Genomic DNA, 20,661 nt, shown 5'->3' with positions numbered 1-20,661 from the left:
TGGTTTATTTGTTCATTCTGCTTTTGAAGGATGTGTGAATCATTTCCAATTTTTAGCTATTATGAATAAAGCTGCTATGGCATTCTTGTGCATATCTTGATGGATATATGTTTGCATTTCCATTGCAATGCTCCAAGAAATGGGATTACTGGGCCATAGAGTAGACATGTATTTAGCATTTGTGGCTAATACAAAGTAGTTTTTCAAAATGTCTTCAGCAACCTCACTTTTACTACGAATATATGAGATTTCCAATTGCTCTGTATTCTTGTTAATATCCAGTACTTTCTGTATTTTTCATCCTTGCCATCATAATGGTTGTGTAATGATATGACATTATGGTTTTAATATTCATTTCCCTTATAACTAATGAGGTTGGTCACTTCATATGTTTACTGACCATTTGGTTATCCTCTTTAGTGAAGGGCTTGTTCAAAACAAGCCTGTTCAAATTTTTTGCCAATTTTTCTCTTGGGTGGTCCATCATTCTCTTATTGATTTCCCATAATAGCTGTGTGATTTTGAACAAATCTCTACCCCCTTATAGACCTTGACTACTCATATTGTTTATTTGTTACTGTGGAGTTAAATGTAACCTCTAAGGCTCTTGGGTGGGTACACAGTCCTGGACTTTCAAATGACCTTATTTCATATTCATGGCCCATCTTAGGCCTGGGCAAATGATTCAGGTTGGTACAGTGAGACATTTATTGAAGGCTTTGGGAAGGAAAATCTCTTTATTCTGAGATTTCTGGATGTGAGAATGATGTCAGATGATGTTAGATTGGAGTTGCTCTTATGGTCTTACTGCCATTGACCCATGAAGACATGAAGAGATGCTCAGAGTGAAGCCAATACCAAGGAGAGCCAACAGCATGGAAAGAGAGAGAGAATATGAAAGCCAGAGAGAGAGAGAGAGAGAGAGAGAGAGAGAGAGAGAGAGAGAGAGAGAGAGAAGAAGTTGATGCAGCCATTCTTTTTAGTTTTTCTTTGAGCCAACATTCTTTTTATCACTTAGAAGGAAGAAAATTAGTTTTGCAATTGTTATTGATGCCCTTCCCATGCTATCCCTTTGGTACTCCCTATTCTCTTTTCCTCCTAAAACTTTCTGCCATAAGGACTTGAGCCTATTTGAGGATGTTCCCTCGTTTTTGGAATTGCCTTATATAAGGCAGGCTGGAATGCTGGAGCTTAGGAGTCTTGTGAGTATCCCCGAACTAATGACAGATGGGAGTTGGTGGATAAACACTCTAGCTTCCCCTTATGTGGGACACTCTGATGTGTGTCTATACAGTCCCTAAGAATTCTCCAGCTGAAGTGACTCCAGTTTTTCACTGTGGTGACCTGCTCAATGATATCCCCTTCATGGGCAGCCTTTCTTGCCTTATCTTACTTTCCCACTCCTTTCTTGGTGCTGCCTGAGATCACCTCCCAAAGAAACCACTTGCTTGGCAATTCTTGTCTCAGAGTCTGCTTTTCGGAGACTCCAAACTAAGATAATGAAGGAACTAGACTTTAAGCCAAAGTTTCCATGAGCACTATGGAATCCAAGTTAATTAATGCAATCAGGTTCAGTTTGAGGGCTCTGTATAGAGCTTGAATAAGTCTCTGAGGGTCTAAATAGTGTAAAGTCATCTCCATCTTGTCTCCTACTAGTTTGGTGAGGAGATAGATGTCCATGTAAAACACTTAAATAAACATATTTTAGAACTCTGATGTTGGCAGGGAAGGAGCCCTGCTGTGGGGGTATCTAGGTATAAGTGGCTGGAATCCCCAATTTTATAGCTACTGAAAGTCCAGAGACTTCCTAACAATTTCTTAAAATTCCCCACAACAGACCTGGCACAAAGCCCACAGTCACAGAAGTCTTCTCACACACAGCATTTTGATAGTTTGGCAATTTTAGGGACGGCCTGGAAAACTATGAAAGTGATCAAGTCTCTCACTGCACAGCCATGTCCCATGCAGCTGAAGCCATATCTCCTTAAGCTATATCTCCTTCCAGATGACTCTTCTTTTTGGGTGCAGCCCCTAAACCATTGGCCCAAGTTTGGTTCTGATTGTTTCCTTCCTGCTGGAAAGCCTGCCGGGCTGGCCAACCTTCTCCAGGGGTCTTTGGAAATTGGAGTAAATAAATACTTGCCATTCTTAAAAACTGAAGGCTAGCTTGATCTTAAAGTTATCTTCGACCCCCACTTTCTCTAATCCTTCAAATCCAATATGGTGGCAAAACTTATTGGCTCAACTTTCATGATAAATTCAACATCTAAGCAGCTCTTACTTTCTCCACTGCCACCACCCTGGCTTGAGCTACTGTCTTCTCTTGTCTTGAGGAGTGCAATTGCTTTTCCCACAGGTCTCACTATTGTCAACCTTATTTTTCATACTAGAAGCAGATTTATATTTCTAAAATTGTAGGTCACATCTGTATATTAACTCTTCTTTGGTCAAAACCCACCAAAGGCTCCTTATCTCATTCAGAGTAAAATATGGAGCCTTTCTGTGACAAACAAGGCAGGGGTTCATCATCACTCTGACATGTGCTTCTACTGTTCTTCTCTTTGCTCACTCTGAACCAACCACACTCCTCTATTGCTGTTTTCTGAATTTGCCAAAGAAGGTCACACCTCAGGGTTTTTGAACTTGCTATTCCCTCTACCTGGAATGTTTTCCCTCAGATTAAGCAGGACTCATTTCTCATTTATTTGGGATCCTTAATCAGAGTGACTTTCTTTGACCATTCATATAAAATAGCATCCCCTACTGGCACTCTTCAGTGCCTTATTCACCCACTTGATATATTAAATATGTAAACACTGAAAATAATTGGTTTATTGTTTTTTTCCCTAACAGTATATCAACTTCTTAAGATTGAGGAATTTGTTGTTGTCGTTGGATACTGTAACCCTGGTGCCAAACACATAGAATATTTGTTGAATGAGTGAATGAATTTCAAACTTGAGACAATGTGGGGCTTCCAGGACCACTCCCGAGCCTTGACTTATAGAAATAACACAATAATATAATGGGAATTATGATAGCAAGATTTATTGCTTGGTATGGGAGCACAAGTGACACCATGTATCTTTAGTATTTAAATTAATCCTTAGTCCTTACCTACTCAGATTAATGGTAATCCAGTATTTTTCTTTGGGCTGAATTACCCCTGAGCCCCCAGGGATTTACACAGTCCAACAGAGCCCATCCTGCTTTCAGAATCCTTACAGGTAGAATTGAGGAATTTGATTAGTCACTGGCAGATTCCCTTTTCCTGATGCTTTACACAATCTGCTCTACCTACAGCAAGACTTTATTAGAGAGACGTACGAAGAAGGGAGAAGACCATGACTCTTATATTTGTGAGAGATAGTTGTCACGTTTCAGCTTTGCTTTCCTTTCAAGTGTCAGATGTGGGCACCTTAGCTCCAGGGAGGACGATCAGGCATTATCTACTGCCCGAGTCAGTGCAGCAGGCGCACCGGCATTGCTGCAGTGGGAGGTGGAAGTTAGCTGTGATGTGTGGGCTTGGAGAAGCGTAGGCTGGACCTCTTGTTACATGCCTTCTTGATCAGGCAGCAGGTTGGTCAAAGCAGTTAAGGCAGATGGCTGTTGAACTTATTTATAAATGCCTGTAGGAGCAGAAACCTCCTTGTAAGGACACTTTCTTCTCAGCCTGTGGGCTGCTATGTCCGTTCCAGGACCTCTGGGCTTATCTTCAATGAAGATGTCACACACATGACCGAGATGTCACTTCCTCCTCCTTCCATGACCATGTTCCCTGTCACAATGGGAACACTTACTCTGCTGGGTTGCAGTGACCTTCAGGTCCTCATGACTCCTCCCAGGTCCAGCCACTTGATGGCAAGTGCAAGGTTTCAAGATATGTATTTTCATTCCAGTGCTGAATTGTAGAATTAGCTTTCCATTCCAGAGTTTGACTGGGCTGGTTGCCAGTGTGGTGACCTTTGAAGAGATTTTTAAGGTATTTAGAAACACTGGATGATTTTACCTTACTTTAGAGACCAACCTCTGCATCAGATGTGACCCCGCTGCATGTGTGGCAGATTTATAAAACACTCGCCAGCAACTCACTTATCAGGGAAAAAAGTGGTTTGTCTATAGTTACTCTGTTTTCTTATATGAACCCTTGCCCATGCAGTATTGGTTAAAGGGAGCTGATCTCTCACCCTCAGTTTTATTTTTAATTAAAATTTTTAATGTTTATTAATTTTTGAGAGGGGGGAACAGAGAGAGAGGGAAAGACAGAATCTGAAACAGGCTGCAGGCTCTGAGCGGTCAACACAGAGCCCAGTGTGGAGTTGCAAACCATGAACAGTGAGATCATGACCTGAGTTGAAGTTGGACGCTCAACCAACTGAGCCACCCAGGCATCCCTACTTTTTTTTCTTTTTAAAGGTGTATTTATTTTTGAGAGAGAGGGCATGAGCAGGGAGGGGCAGAGAGAGAGAGAGAGAGAGAGAGGGCAACAGAAGACCTAAGCAGGCTCCATGCTGACAGCCCCAAGCCCCATGCCAGGGCTTGTATTCAGGAACCATGAGATCATGACCTGAGCCGAAGTTGGACACTTAACCAATTGAGCCACACAGGTGCCCCTCCCCACTCCCAGTTTTAGAACTTACTGTGATACAATATCTTATCCAGTTCCCTTTAATTAATGATTGGGATCTTCACCATAAAATTGCTTCCATCCTCAGCTACTCTGCCTCTTCTTCCTTACATGGGTGTATGGGCAAAAGCTCATGTGCCTTGATAATACTGGGGAAGACAGGGATTCTGAGGCCTTTCTGAGGCCCCCTGGTTCCTCTGTCCTTGTTCTGGTTGTCATTTACCCTGCTGAGATGTGGGTTGAGGTCTGTTACTGGGGAGCTCAGTCTTGTCTCTGCCTTTCTTCCAGCTCTGTGTCCTTGGCCAGGGGACTGGACTCAGCATGGGGGAATTCTCATTCCTGCCAAAGCTCACTTGTGCAGGCGGGGTCTCCCTACCTTCTGTGCCCACTTCTCACCCCCCAAGGAGGCCTAAAGGAGTTCGTGTGCCTCCACCCCAAGCTGACAAAAGTCAGAAGCAAGTTCTCACCATTTTTATTGGTCTTTAGATCCCCAATGTCTATTGCCTTCCAGATTCTTTTATAGGAGGCAGTAGATGCTCAAATTTAGTTCTTAATCTATCTGGAGAAAATGTCTCCCATTTTTCCAACAGTAAACTTCCTTACACTACCCCCTTCCAGGAATGCCCTCCTTCCCTGCTATTTTGAGTCCCAGCCCTGGATAAGGAGCCAATGGCACACTAGCTGAGAGTGGGAACTCGGGAATCAGGCAGCAGCTTCCAGTGTGAATCCCAGCCTTATCACTTGTGAGCTGTGTGGCCTTGGGCACGTCATTTTTGCCTCTCTAGGCTTCAGTTTCCTCATCTGTAAAGTGGTAATAATACTATCTGCCTCTCAGGATCATAAGGATTAAATGACACTGAGTGCTCCATACATGTTTGCTGAATGAATGAACTAGTGTACAAAATGAATGAATGAACACTGTGAGTGTTATAACGTTAAGACAAACACTCTGGACAGACTACCTGGTTTTTTCTTTCTTACTACTTTTGAGTAAAAACTCCTATTTGTCTAATTGCTTTTCTCTTTGTTGTAGGTTGGTTTATCTTCATAGCAGATGGTGAGCTCTCCAACAGTAGGGACTAGATCTCCTCCTGTCTCTCCCTCAGCTTGGCAGATGCTTAGTAAATGGTCACTAGCCATTGTGTCCTATTTGGCCAAAATGACTTCTGAATGCTGGCATGGAGAGGCCAGACTGAGAGGAGCCCTTGGAAGTACCAGCTTCTGCCCTCCCCAGCCACCTGGAAAGCTTACTCTTGTGTCCTTGATATGGAAGCAGCTCAGAGTAGCTGAGACATTAACCTATATGTGGGGAGAAGACAGGAGAGCCCGGGTACTGGAGAAAAGCACCATTGCAAAAGAAGTAGACCAAAAGTTTATATCTGGTTCATTTTAGTGCTCAAATGATGATGGTTGTAGACAAGACTGTGATCTTGATTTACAGAGAACTGATGGTTGCCAGAGGGGCAGGGGGTGGGGGGTGGGCAAAGTGGGTGAAGAACAGTGGGAGATAGGGGCTTCCAGTTATGGAATGAATATCAGCACGAGGAATATAGTGGATATCATAATAGCAATGTATTGGGATTGACAGTAGGTCCACTTGTGGTGAACATAGCACAATGTATAAACTTGTTGAATCACTATGTTGTACACTTGAAACTAATGTAACATTGTGTGTCAACTCTACTCAAATACAAAAATAAGTATGGGTGGGATAGCAACTCTTTACTTAGGGACAGTTAAATCTCTACCCAATCACACACAAAAGTGCTTTTGGGAGAAGTTATGAATATTTTAACAAATTCTGTTCATCTTTAGGCACAGACCTCAGATCTCAGGCTTTGATGGACCACTGTCCTATCTTCTTTAAAGTTTGAGAAGAGCATGTGTGACAACATTTGGGCATTCCACACCCATGGCCCTTCTAAGAGAAATTGTATCACCCTTGGTGATAAGGAAGGGGGCCAAGGGTAGACAATACCCAGGATGGCCATAAGAGAGCCTCACATGCAAAGTTCTGCTTCCTGGAGTAAAGCAAATAATTAGGACATTCAGATAATCCCTTTATGGAATTTTATCAGGAAGTTATGAAAAGAACCAGCCAATATGTATTAGGGAAAAAAGTAAGAAGATAGGCCAGTGGCTGAGTCACAGTCATGGTGGAGAACAGGGGTGATGACCAGGGAACTCTTCGGGTTGAGGGGAGCACCGAACAGCTCAGTCCGAGGAGCTGCCTTGATGCTTCTTGGTCCCCTTGAATGGAGTTACCTGAATGGGTCTCTGTTCCTTCACTGTGGTTAAAAGACCATGCTTTGCAGATAGAATTGATCAAAATGAAAGCCCTAGTCAAATCAATCAGTGAGGCCATGCTGAAGCCTGTGCTTCTCAGACTTTAACACTCTCATGGGTCACCTGGGAATCTTGTTAAAATGCACATCCCCTGGGGCACCTGGATAGCTCAGTTGGTTGAATGTCTGACTTCAGCTCAAGTCATGATCTTATGGTTGGTCAGTTTAAGCCCTGTGTTGGGCTCTGTCCTGGCAGCTCAGAGCCTGGAGCCTACTTCAGGTTCTGTGTCTCCTTCTCTGTCTCTGCCCTTCCCCCATTCATGCTCTGTCTCTCTCTCTCTATCTCTGTCTCTCTCTAAAATGAATAATAAACATTAAAAAAATTTTTTTAATGCACATTCCCATTCAGTAAGTTGAGGTGGGCCTGAGATCTTGACTTGCTAAAAGCTGTCAGTTGAGGCTGATGCTGGTGGTTGGGGAAATCAAAGTTTGGGAAACAAGGGCTTAAGCAAACACTACACACACAAACACACACACACACACACACACATGCATACACACTGAGTGTGTGTACCAAATACAAATATTTTTACCATCCATCTATTTCCAAGTACAAAATTTTATGCAGAAGTTTTTTGAGACCCCACAGATAACCACGAGGTAGTTGGCCAAACCTGTCACTTTTCACTTCAGCTCCACTAGAGAGCTGAAGGAAAAGCTGATGACTTAAAACAACCAACTACTTTTAATTTATTTTTGGCATGGGAATTCAGGATCTGGTAACAATTAATAATAAAAGTTTTTAAACTTAGCATAGATTTCTTTTGTGTTTCAGGACAAGAAAATTCAGTTTTTTAAAAAAAGGTAAGAGTTTATTTAGCCTCCTGAAATTGTGGCTTTAAATGTCTCCCTGGGGAGGACTCATGGAACAGTAGGGAAGAAATGGATTATTCAATAAATAGTACTGGGACAATAGCTTTACAACTTCGGGGAAAAAATCAATTTAGAGTCTCATCTTACTGCACAGCAAAATAAATTTCAATGGATTAAAGAACCAAATATAATATAAAAAAGACTATAAAAGCATGAAGAAATCTCTAGATGGGGAATACTTAATAAGGTTTAAAAAGTTGGAAGAAATCATAAAAGTTACAAATTTTATTAGATAACATTAAAAATTTCTGTCTGTAGTACATCCTGCTCCCACCCCATCACAATTAAACAGAAATCAAAATAGTAACAGAATAGTGTGCATATTGGCAATATCAAGAGAGAGGGCAGTTCAATGAACTCTGTGCACTTGTTGAAACTCATAGAACTACACCCGCCCCCTCGCCACCGAGAAACCTTCATCTCTGTAGATCAAACACAAATTGCAAAAGAGATATAAAAGAAAAAAATAGCTGCTGAAAACATACAAACATTAAAGTATTGGTGATACACCAAACCAAAGGTTGATGTTCTTTTTTTTAATTATAAAACTTTTTAACATTTGAGTTATTTTTGAGAGATGTAGAAAGACAGAGCATGAGCAGAGGAAGGGTAGAGAGAGAAAGAATTTGAAGCAGGCTCCAAACTCTGAGCTGTCAGCACAGAGCCTGATATGGGGCTCAAACCTATGAACTGAGAGATCATGACCTGAGCTGAAGTCAGATGCTTAACTGACTGAGCCACCAGGTGCACCCCAAGGGTTGATGTTCAATATGTAAAAATAATTTTGAATTTGGTAAGCATAATTTTAATATCTCAACAGGTACATGAAGAAGCAGACAAGTTGTAAGAGAGGAAATTTAAATGATTAAAACAATAAAATGCAAATTCTCTCAACATTGACATTTTAGTGTTCCACACGTCAAATTAGTCCAAAGTAGAGGAAAAACAGGAATACCTGATGTGGGCAAGAGTGTAGTGTGGTAGGCTGAATAATGACCTCCAAAAATATGCATGTCCTAATTCCTGGAAACTTTGAATGTTATTTTACAGGGCAAAAGGGATGTTGCAAATGTAATTAAACTAGGATTTTGAAATTACCCTGGATTATCTAGGTGGGAATTATGGATAATCACAAGTGTTTTTATAAGTTGGAAGCAGAGAGAGATTTGCCTATAGAAGAGAAGTGGGAAATGCAGCCATAGGGACAAGGGACTGGAGTAATTCAAGGAAGGGGTCACAAGCCAAGGAATGTAAGTGGCCTCCTAAAGCTGGAAAAGGCAATGAAGTGGATTATCCCTTAGAGCTTCCAGCCCTGCTGACACCTAGACTTTATCCCATTGAAACTGATTCTGGACTTCTGGCTTCCAGAATTGTAAGGAGACACATTTGTGTTGCTTTCAGCCCCTAAATGTGTAGTAGTTTGTTACAGCGGCAACGGGAAGCTAATACATGCAGTAAAACAGGTTTCACATAAATTGTAAACAAGAATGTCAATAGTGTGACCTAGTGACATTTTCACAACATGTGACAAAAGCTGTAAAACCTTTATATCTAACGATTTAATCATTCCATATCTGGGAATCGATTTCAAGGAGACTATTTGGTAAAAGGCTCCTGCTTGAAATGTTCATAATCTTTATAGCAGCAACAAGCTGGAAACATATTTAATATTCAAGAGAAAGGGAAAGACTGAATGAACTACAGACTGTCTGAGGACAGACTATCATTAAACTATAAGATCTTTATAAAGATTTTGTAAATATGGGACATGTTATATTGCATAAATATTACATGAGAGTCAAAGTCAAAACATAAAATTATAGATACACCATGATCTCAACTGTGTAAAAATACATAGAAATAAGACTGAAAAGATAGAGGCCAAAATATTTTCTGGGCATGGATGATTATTTTTATTCCTTTGAGTTTTCTATATATACTTTTTAAAAGTTTATTTATTTATTTTGAGAGAGAGAGGGGGAATGTGTATGCACACATGCAGATGAGCTGGGGAGGGGCAGAGAGAGAGAGAGAGAGAGAGAGAGAGAGAGAGAGAGAGAGGGAGAGAATCTCAAGCAGGCTCCACACTGTCAGTGCAGAGCCCAACATGGCGCTTGGTCCCACAAACCAAAATCAAGAGCCAAAATCAAGGGTTGGACGCTTAACTAACTGAGCCACTCATGCACTCTGACTGTTCTATCTATTCATATTTTCTATAATGAGTGGGTATTAGTTCCACAATGAAATAATTAAGATCAGTAAGTGGTCCCTTTGGAAATGAGGATAAGAGCCCTGGATCTTGGGGTTGGTGTCATGGCCAAACCTTGAAGGAATTAGAAAATCTGAAGAGACTGTTTAGGAACAAGGCAGAGAGGAAGGGAGGAGGGGTGCAGGAGTTTTAAGGGCTTGGCTGGTGGAAGTGAGAGTGGCACAACAGTAAAGGGTGACTGCCTATTAAGTGGGGGATTGGCTTTGATCTGAGACAGAGAGAGAGAGAGAGAGAGAGAGAGAGAGAACAAATTTGGGGATTTGGAATCACTAGATATGAAATCACTTAGATATAGAATTTTCATAGTTTTTCCTACATATTGTGAAAATATTGCAAAAGAGTTTGTACTATTGACATTTCTGTTTGCAATTTATGCAGAAGCCTGTTTCACTACAAAATTAGGTCTTAATATGCTTCACAAAATAAATCTTTTCAGAAAAAGTAGATAGTCATAGTTGATTGTCTACCCAATATCCATTCCCTCTTCTATTCCCTGGCAGAACCCCAACATTATGCTGGTAGCCTGCTCCCTACTCCCACTCCCCCAATCCATGCCAGTAAAGAAGGCACATCTCAGCCCCAGCCATGGATGAGAAGGGGGTGGAACAGTTATGACTAGTCTAAGCCACTTACGGAAAGCCTATCCCTACCTCTCTCAATATATATTTCCAGAGGCTGCATTTGAGCTCCTGTCATCACAGAACTTAGAATTATGACCCACACTCAACAAATGCTCAATAAATGTTGATGAGTGAAACAATCAGCACTTGGCATTCCCCTAACCATTGTTATTGGTCCAGGAATGGATACATGACCTAGCTGGTTTGAATGAGGCTGAAGAGAAGGACTTTCATGGTTACGTGAAAGGTTCATTGTGTTCTCCCCTATTTTGTGTTTTTTTTTAACTTTTTAAAAAAATTTATAATAGTTTATTGTCAAATTGGTTTCCATATAGCACCCAGTGCCCCTCCCCACAAGTGCCCCCCTCCATGACCATCACTCCTTCCTTCCTTCCTCCTCCCCCTTCAGTCCTCGGTTCATTTTCAGTATTCAGTAGTCTCTCATGATTTGTGTCCCTCGCTCTCCTCAACTCTCTTTCCCCCTTCCCCTCCCCCTGGTCCTCTGTTAGGTTTCTCCTGTTAGACCTATGAGTGCAAACATATGGGATCTGTCTTTCTCTGCCTGACTTATTTCACTTAGCATGACATGCTCGAGGTCCATCCACTTTGCTACAAAGGGCCATATTTCATTCTTTCTCATTGCCATGTAGTACTCCATTGTATATATAAACCACATCTTCTTGATCCATTCATTAGGTGATGGATATTTAGGCTCTTTCCATGATTTGGCCGCTATGAACATTGGGGTACATGGGCTCCTTTGCATCAGTACTTCTGTATCCTTTGGGTAAATCCCTAGAAGTGCTATTGCTGGGTCATAGGGGAGTTCTATCAATAGTTTTTTGAGGAATCTCCATACTGTTTTCCAGAGCGGCTGCACCAGTTTACATTCTCACCAACAGTGTAGGAGGGTGCCCATTTCTCCACATCCTTGCCAGCATCTATAGTTTCTTGATTTGCTCATTTTAGCCACTCTGACCAGTGTGAGGTGGTATCTCAGTGTGGTTTTGATTTGTATTTCCCTGATGATGAGTGACGCTGAGCATCATTTCATGTGCCTTTTGACCATCTGGATGTCCTCTTTGGAGAAATGTCTGTTCAGGTCTTCTGCCCATTTCTTCACTGGATTATTCGTTTTTCGGATATGGAGTTTAGTGATGTCCTTGTAGATTTTGGATACTAGCCCTTTGTCTGATATGCCATTTGCCACTATCCTTTCCCATTCTGTTGGTTGCCTATTAGTTTTTTTTTTTTATTGTTTCCTTTGCATTGCAGGAGCTTTTTATCTTGATGACGTCCCAATAGTTCATTTTTGTTCTTGATTCCCTTGTCTCTGGGGATGTGTCAAGGAGGAAATTGCTGTGATTGAGGTTGAGGAGGCTATTTCCTGCTTTCTCCTTTAGGGTTTTGATGGTTTCCTGTCTCACATTCAGGTCCTTTATCCATTTTGAGTTTATTTTTGTGAATTATGTAAGAAAGTGGTCTAATTTCATTCTTCTACATGTTGCTGTCCAGCTCTCCTAACACCACCTGTTGAAGAGACTGTCTTTTTTCCATTGGATATTCTTTCCTGTTTTGTCATAGATTAATTGGCCATACACTTGTGGGTCCAGTTCTAGGCTCTCTGTTCTATTCCATTGGTCCATGTGTCTGTTTTTGTGCCAAACCATACTGTCTTGATGATGACAGCTTTGTAGTAGAGGCTAAAGTCTGGGATTGTGATGCCTCCTGCTTTGGTTTTCTTCTTCAATATTACTTTGGCTATTTGGGTTTTTCTGTGGTTCCATACGAATTTTAAGATAGTTTGTTCTAGCTTTGAGAACAATGCTGGTGCAACTTTGATGGGGATTGCATTGAATGTGTATCAGGGACACGACAGGGATGTCCACTGTCACCACTGTTGTTTAACATAGTGTTGGAAGTCCTAGCATCAGCAATAAGACAACAAAAGGGAATAAAAGGCATTAGAATTGGCAAAGAAGAAGTCAAACTTTCCCTTTTCGCAGATGACATGATACTCTACATGGAAAACCCAATTGACTCCACCAGAAGCCTTCTAGAACTGATAAATGAATTCAGTAAAGTCGCAGGGTACAAAATCAATGTATAGAAATTGGTTGCATTCTTATACACCAACATGAAGCAACAGAAAGAGAAATCAAGAAACAGATCCCATTCACAATTGCATGAAAAATCATAAAATACCTAGGAATAAACCTAACCAAAGGTGTTCTCCCCTATTTTGAACAAAGCAGTGCACTGCCCATTTCTGCTGAGCACCATTTTGCCGCTTTCAGAAATGAGCCCTAGAACAAACTCCCTTCAGAGCTGAGAATATCTCTAAGAAATGGGGCCAGAATTCACCCTACCTCTGCACTTCCAGTTATGTGAGTTTATGTTTTTTGTTTAGGATCCTTTGTGTCGGCATTTATAATGTGGAGTACAACAAGAGTCCAAGGAGTTTTGATGGAAAACTTTAAAATATTTAGAATGTTTATAATTCCAAGGGCTGAGAGCTTACCCAGGGTCAGACACCCTGGAAAAGTTATGTAAGTGGTTCATAATCAGGTACAGATTTTCATCCAGTGAAGAAGCTAGCTGTTCATGAGATTAACAGGATGGGACAGTTATCTTTTTGGTCTTAGAAAGGGTCAATGAGTGGCAGTGTTACATGGGTAATATATGCCTAGTAAAAAACCTATTGTCTTGGGTTAGGGTGTGCCTCAATCAGGATAGGGTATTTATGTTGCAATAGCAAACAACTCCAAAAACAAAGGCTAATTTATTGCCATGCTACCTGTCCATTATGGGTGGCAGAGGAGCTCTGCTCCTGGTAGCTGTCAGGGGCCCAGGTTGATGGAGCAGTCACAATCTCAAATGTTGCTGGTCTTTTGGAGGAAAAGAAAGACCTCTAGAGTGTTTCACATAGGTGACCAAATGCTCCAACTTAAAAGTGACAAGTAGAGCCAGCTTCATAGGCATGTAAGCTGTGCACAAGAACCCCCCATGCTCAGAAGGGCTCCGTGCTTGGTTTAATTCTCTGCTCTTGCCATCCTGAAAATCTTAAGAATTTAAAAACCAGGGCCCCACATTTTTATTTCGTGCTGAGCCTTATAAATTACGTAGCCAGCCCTGGTGATATGTTTCACTTCTATTTATACCTCATTGGCCAGAAATGATCACATGTCCCACCTGGACCACAAGAGGGCAGAGAAGTGCAATTCTGTTTTGAGCCAGAAGAAGGGAAGAACCTGAACATTGAATGAACAACATAGAAGGGGACTACAGAGTACTGTCCTAAGTCTTTTGTTTTGTGGAGCTGAGAGAAAGCTTTCTCTTGGTATGCAGAACTCAAGGTTACTAGAAGATCTTATTTGCATAAGAGTCTCAGGATCTTTCATGCGAAAAAGGACAAAAATTTCAACATCTGTTCCTGGAGATGCCAAGTTATGGAAATCTGTTGGGGTGGACCAAGCCCAGGAACTGGGAGGAGCAATGAGGTTCTAGAACTGGAATTCACTAAGCTGAGGATGGCGCTTGGTATGAAGAGCAAGAGGTTGGTGAGGGAGAACTTGCTCTGTCCAATGTGTGTGGAGATGGGAGCCCTCTATCATAGTGGTCATCTCTGGGATCCTGCGAGTGAGCATGAGCTGTCAACTAAGATGGTTGAAGACTTGGATCCCAAATATGAGGCCTTCATTGCATCTGGGTCAGGGAAGTCCATCAGCCATGGACAAGAATGCAAAAGCACTGTCTTGGACACTGACAAAAAATGAGAAGTTACAGTCCCAGAGGTTGGTGAGACTCCAGTTCTCTCTCCTGTTGGCAGTTGGAAGCAAGAATTAACCCTCTTCAAGTTGATTCAGGCTTCAGTTTCCTTAGAAAATTTGCAAGGAAGAACCTTCTTGAAACAGAGATATTGGATTTCTACTAAGGTAGAAGAATGTAGGTCTTGAATGATTAATTAAGGCAATATGAAAGAAGGTGTTCTATATCATATTTTGAATTGGAGAAGATGCTCATGCAGTTACTTTGCAGCTTAGCCAGAAGAACCATGCTCATGTAAAGCTATTTGAGAGAGCTCTTTCAGCTTGGGAGGAACATCTCTCCCAGTGCTTGGGGCAGCTGAATACCTGTGAGATCACAGAGCAAGTTTAGTGAACTCTTCCATGGACCAGCTGCTGGGGGAGGGCGGGTACAGTTTCCTGAGACCTGGGCTGAGCCAGAGAGTGGAAGGTAGAAGAAGTTGTGTTCCAGAAGACTTGCTTGGATTCATGACATATCCATAGTCCTGTGAAAGAGGTCCGTGGGGCCACTTGTACCCTTCACTTGTTCTCCTCAAGGTAGGGCTTTTTTGGATTTTTACAGGGAGTCTCCTAGAAGACATAGGCTTGGTGAGGAGAAGAGGATCCAGTGCAGTGAACTTGACAAAATGAGCTTTTCACCTGCACTGAATGCTGTTGGTGTCCTGCCCAGATTCCCTTTAACCAGGAAGGGGTATGGTTCCTCCATTGCTATGGAGTGGTTGTGTTGGCTGCTAAAGGCTCACAAAGGGCTCCTTCTCCCAAGAATTTCCCTCAGCTGAGTGGGAACTATCTCCTCTTGGAGGTTACATGTTGTCTGCTAGGGAAGGATAGCTTTCAGACAACAACTGCCATGATACAAAAGACTGGACTTGTTACCTCAAAATATGTTTGCTCTGTGGTTCCATTCATGCCCAGAGCTCTCCACTAGACTCCAACTGAGAGCACATCCTTGCTCGGATCCATTCTCTGCCCCATTTGCTTCTCTCATTCCCATTCTTCTGAGATCCCTCCTCCACTAGATTACGTGCGCCCAATCTCCATCTCAGAAGCTGCTCCTAGGGAAGCCCACTTATTCTTCTTGTGAGTTTGGCAAGTGTTTGTGAAGAAAAGACAAAGGGTCCTGGGCAATGAATGGAGGAGGTGGAGGAGGCAAACACAGTTGTCTTTCTTCATGGATGGAAATAAATTTCCCAAAGACTGGGGGTGAAAGTCACTGAGAAATGTCTCTGTGCAAGTCCCAGGGGATTGCAGAAAACCACTCCGGATTTGAGGAACCAAGTTCAGCTCTCAAAAAAGGTACATGGGCTGGGATCTTATCTGGCACTATGTCAGCACAGTTTGGGAACACACCTAGTCACAGTGTTTTGTTTTTCTTCCCTTCTCTTTGTCTCCCTCCATTTCTCTCTCTTCCCCAATTCACTCCTCACCTCTAGAACTTTCCATCCATTTTGGGTAAAGCAGGGATTCCATGAAGGGACAAGTCACTGAGGGTATTCTTACTTAGTGAAACTGTACTGGTCACTGACTTTGACCTGTGGCCTCTCACCCTGACCCAGCTACACCAAGCACTAAACACAGCTGTGTCTGCAGAAACCCACATTTGACCAGAAGTCAGTTCCCTACAATTTTGCCCATTCCACATTCCTGTCCCTCTATTCTTTGTCTTTCCCTGAATCTCCTGGTCCAGTCTTTTGGATTTCTAGAATTATGGTTTCTTGTTACAGGGATCCTGATTATCAGACTGGTTATGCCTGTATTTCTTTTCTGCTTAAAATCTTTCATGGGTGTCCCACACCCTCTAGGTCTTCTGCATGGTTTACAATACTTGCTTGGTTCACCCTTCCCCACCTCTGTGGCCAGTCCCCTGACCCCGTGCACCTCCTGCCTTGGCCCTGCATTTCACACAGCTGTTTCTCAAATGACTACTTGTCCATCTGTGCCCTTCCTTCTGCTGCTCCTTCCCCTTAGATTGCCTTTCTCCCTAATTGACCTTCCAGGAGTCACACTTTTCCCTCTCTAAACTTTTTCTTGTCTTCTTGGAAACAACTGTCTACCCCCTAGCTTCAGGCCCTTTCCTGCCTCTCTTCCTCCATGTCATTCAGTATTGACTTTTAACTGGTAACAGCACCATTGTATTGCACTTCTAGGCTAATAGTTGGACTATAACGTTTTTGGGGACAGGGTTATGTCCAATATCTCTTTGAATCTTAGATGTGTTGCCACAGAGTACCCAGGAGGGATACAGTGCATTGGGCTCACCATCCATGTCAACTTCCTTCTAGTGCTTTTTTTATATGGAGGGGCTGGAAAATTAAAACCCACATTTGCCACACTCCCCAGAAGCTACACTTCTGAATGAGACTGGAACAGAGGCTAACTTTCTACTGCTTACATTGGTTAATCTGGTTAGCAGGCTTTGGCCATTGAGATGCTGGAGTTTTCTGCAGTGCATTCCAGTGTCTACTCACTAATTTCATGGGTGTTGAGAGGCAGGGATCAGGGCATCCATGTTTATGTATTTTTTTTTTTTTTTTGAGGTCTAGAGAATGTGCCCTTACTCTAGAACAAGCATTGCACAGGGGACTTGTGACGCCTGATGCCAGTGAGGTGTTGTGTTCCTATGTATGTGGCATCCAACACAGCTCCTCTGCTGAACTAGTTCAGCTGTGTTGTTTCAACTTCCCTACAGTTTCCTAAGTTCCTAGTTTCTTGCAGTAAATCCACTTTTGCTTAATACAGCTCAAGGAGTTTTCCATTTCTGCAACTGCTTCCTTGCTAATATAATATGTTTGCAGAATATTGAAAGATCAAATGGTTCTCATCTAATGAGTTCATTTCACCTATGAGGACACTGAACCCCAGGAAGAATATCAAACTAATGGTAGAGCAAGGACTGGAACCAGGATCCTTGTCTCCTAGTCCAGTGATCTTTCTCCTGCATCGAAGACGCATTTCTCCTTCAATTCCTCACTTTTCCCTGCCTTGTGCTCTGGAATGAATCTCTCTCCTCAACAGGTGGGATAGAGTGGGATTGGATCATTGCTTTTAATATTTGTAGTGTATATAGATATATTCATATTTATATTCAATGTAGGTAATAATAAGCAATATTGACTGCTTTCTCTTTCCGTCCTGATGTCATTTCTCCACCCTATCCCCCAAACACTATTTATCAGAATAATTTTCCTATAAACTACTTGCTGTAGAATCCTTGCCTTAGGGTTTGCTTCTAGGGGGACCCAGATAAGAGAGGAATTCTTCCATGTCAGTTAAATGGCAAGTCTCAGGAAAGGCGATAGGCCCTTGGGTAGGTAGTTTGGGGAGCAGATTGGCAAGAGATTTAGAGTTGGAAGGTCCTTGTCAGAGCCCATGGCACTTGTCCCAGGAGGTGGGCCACATGTGGACCCCAGGTGTCTTGCAGGTGGCATCCTTTCATGCTGCTGCCAATAGAGATCCTGCTTTTGACCCCACGGTGGTCTCCAAAGAGTAGATTTGTTTTGGTAAAGTCTCTAATGTCAAATAAGAGGCTCTTGTTTACATCCTATGAAAGAGAATAAATATCTGTTCCTTTTGTCAAGCTGCATATTCTTCAGAAAATGGATTATCTTGAATCTACCGTTTGAGTCTACCAACTTGTCAAATATAAGGTTTGCTTAAAAGAGTCTTGCTTACATTTGGCCAGTCCTAAAAACCTCCTGAAAACTAGCATAGTGCATATGATTTCTCTGTCTTCACAGAGCAATAATGTGTGGGGTGGGGCCCCAGGGGACACAGAAGGATGATAGTGGCACACCGCCTATGTGCACGCAGCCCCAGGCAGTAAAAAAAAAAAATCTCCAGAGAAATGATAAGGAATTTTAAAAATAAAAGCCAATAAGGCAGCCTGCAGCATCCCGTTGCTGGCACCTCTTCCTCCCCAACCCTGGCTCTCAGCACATGACAGGACCCAAGGCTAAGTCCCCAGGGCCCTGCCTCCACAGCCACCTTGGGCCCAAGGGCTCTGCCCCAAGGTCCAGCCTGGCCAAGAGTGGTCAGCAGAGCAGAGAGAATCATAATGACCCACATGCTCAGAGATAAGGCCACAGTTTGTTGATTTAGGGGCTTGGTTATTCTCTAAATAAACTTTCCTTCTTCAAAAATTTGTCTTTCAACTGGAGCTGAGTGTTTCTTTATTACTTTCCCAGGGGAGAAGCTTGTGTTTTGCTTTTCATAAATTTTTCTAGAAACTGTTCCCACACTCACACCCACCAGATACCAAGCCCCTCTGACCCTTCTTAGATTGACCATGAAGGGTGGGTGCTTGGGCTATGGTGGAAGTCACACATTCTCTTGGAGTCCCCTGGGGTTCAGTGGGGGTGAGGAAGGGAGGGGTTTCTGCTATGAGGACAAGAAATCTGGATGACTGAGTATGGGCAATGCTCTGGGGCTACCTAAGAAGAAGCAATACAATCCTAAGAGGGACAGTTACTCTGTGTCCTAAGAGGCTCCGTGTGTGTGTGTGTGTGTGTGTGTGTGTGTGTGTGTGTGTGTGTGTGTTTCTGTGGGTGTATCTGATGACTCAACCAAGACTTTGGTATAATCAAGAGATAAATGTAAAATCCAATCTAAGGACTCAGTCCCATCCTTCTCCACCTCTCTGACTGACCATGCAAGTTTGTTTTTTGTACCAGTTAGCTATTGCCAGATAACGAACCATCCCCAAACGTAGTGTATTAAAACAACACAATGTACTTAGTTCATGATCTCTATGAGTCAATAATTTTGGCTGGGCAGTTCTGTTGATCTTGCTTAACTTACTTGTGAGTCTGGAGTCAGCTGAGATTTGGTGGCCTCACTCATGTGACTAGTGATTGTTTGGCTGTTGGCTAGCATGATGGGGTAACTGAACTACATGGTCTCTCTTCCTCTATAAGGCTAGTCCAGGCTTACTCACAGGATGGTGGCTGTAGGTATTCCTGAGAGCAAGAAGAGAAATAATCCCACCACACAGCTCTCTTCAAGTCACTGCTGGCATCACTTTTGTCTTATTATTTAGAGCAAGTCACCTGGCCAAGCTCAGATACAAGGAGTGAAGGGAGACTTTGCCTCTTGATAGAAGAAGCAGCAAGGTCACTTTGTAAGTGTGGAGGCACAGGGAGGGGAAAAACTTCTGTTCATATTTGCAACCCACTACAGTTACAAATAGTGCAATGGTCTACCAGGTCATGTGCGGGGAGGGAGTAGAGTCTGAGTGTACCCCCCAGTTGAGTGTCCAAGGTCCTGTTACCCCCCCCCCCGCTGCTGATCATGAAATGTCTTGGGTTAACCCATCTGCTCATTCACCTTCAGTCCCTGGCAGAGAGCCAAGAACCTTGCGTGGTTGGGAGATGGGACATGGGAGAGATCAGTTTTGGTGTGTGGGAAAGGATGGGAAGGAAAGAAGAAGAGACCAAGACTGCCTGGGGTCCAGGATAGCAGCACTGCTGTGGTGTAGGTGTAAGTGGTGAGAATAGAGCTGAGAAGGCTCTACAATTTGTATTCTGCCACAGACACTTGTCCTGGACACCACTGTCAACAAAACTTCCACCCTCTTTGATTCCCTCTTAACTAGTTCCCAGGACCCGCCAGTTGTGGAGGAGCCCATTGATTGCATCTTTTAGCTTATTTTTTAATCATTGAGCTATCACATACTAAATATACTACCCCTCTCAAGGGCATTGGAAATATAAATAAACATGGAGGGATCATGTCTTACAAAAAGAGTGAAACCCTTTGGAATGACAGAAAATTAGACAACATGGGTGGCCAGCGAGGACATAGGGAATTTGGGGCCAGTAGGTTGGGGTGAGTGGCATTCTGTAAAATCTCTTGTATTACCAGAAAATTTTCACTGTATTTCTTGGTATACTAAGACTGGGAGATTAAGGGGGATCTAAAAGAGGGTCTTTAATCCAGAAGGGCATAGAACCTGAAATTCTGAACTTGAGAGTTGGAAGGAGCCTTAGAGAAAAACAATGAGACCCTCTCCCCTTTATAGGGTGCTTTAGGCTAAGAGGAATGGGGTGGTAAAAGGATTTTGCAAAGGTACCAGAAGAGTGTGTTTGCCAATATTGGCAATACTGAGCATTAACAATATTGCACA

At 42.6% G+C, this 20,661-nt stretch overlaps 1 long non-coding RNA gene across 3 annotated transcripts in view; it reads left to right on the top strand.

Annotated features, from left to right (window-relative positions):
- LOC115273212 overlaps positions 1-20,661 on the top strand; it is a 42,838-nt gene that overhangs the window by 2,286 nt on the left and 19,891 nt on the right. Inside the window, exon 4 of one of the 3 annotated variants that reach the window (XR_003900743.1) lies at positions 7,748-7,776. The exons of the other annotated variants lie outside the window; for them this stretch is intronic. This is a non-coding gene — a long non-coding RNA (uncharacterized LOC115273212). The remainder of the gene's footprint in view (positions 1-7,747; positions 7,777-20,661) is intronic. 3 annotated transcript variants of the gene reach the window in all.

This window comes from Suricata suricatta, chromosome 12 (assembly GCF_006229205.1).
Source record: "Suricata suricatta isolate VVHF042 chromosome 12, meerkat_22Aug2017_6uvM2_HiC, whole genome shotgun sequence".
NCBI classification, from domain to species: Eukaryota; Metazoa; Chordata; class Mammalia; order Carnivora; family Herpestidae; genus Suricata; species Suricata suricatta.
Note: the sequence above shows the minus strand (reverse complement) of the source record. Positions and strands in the feature narration are given on the sequence as shown.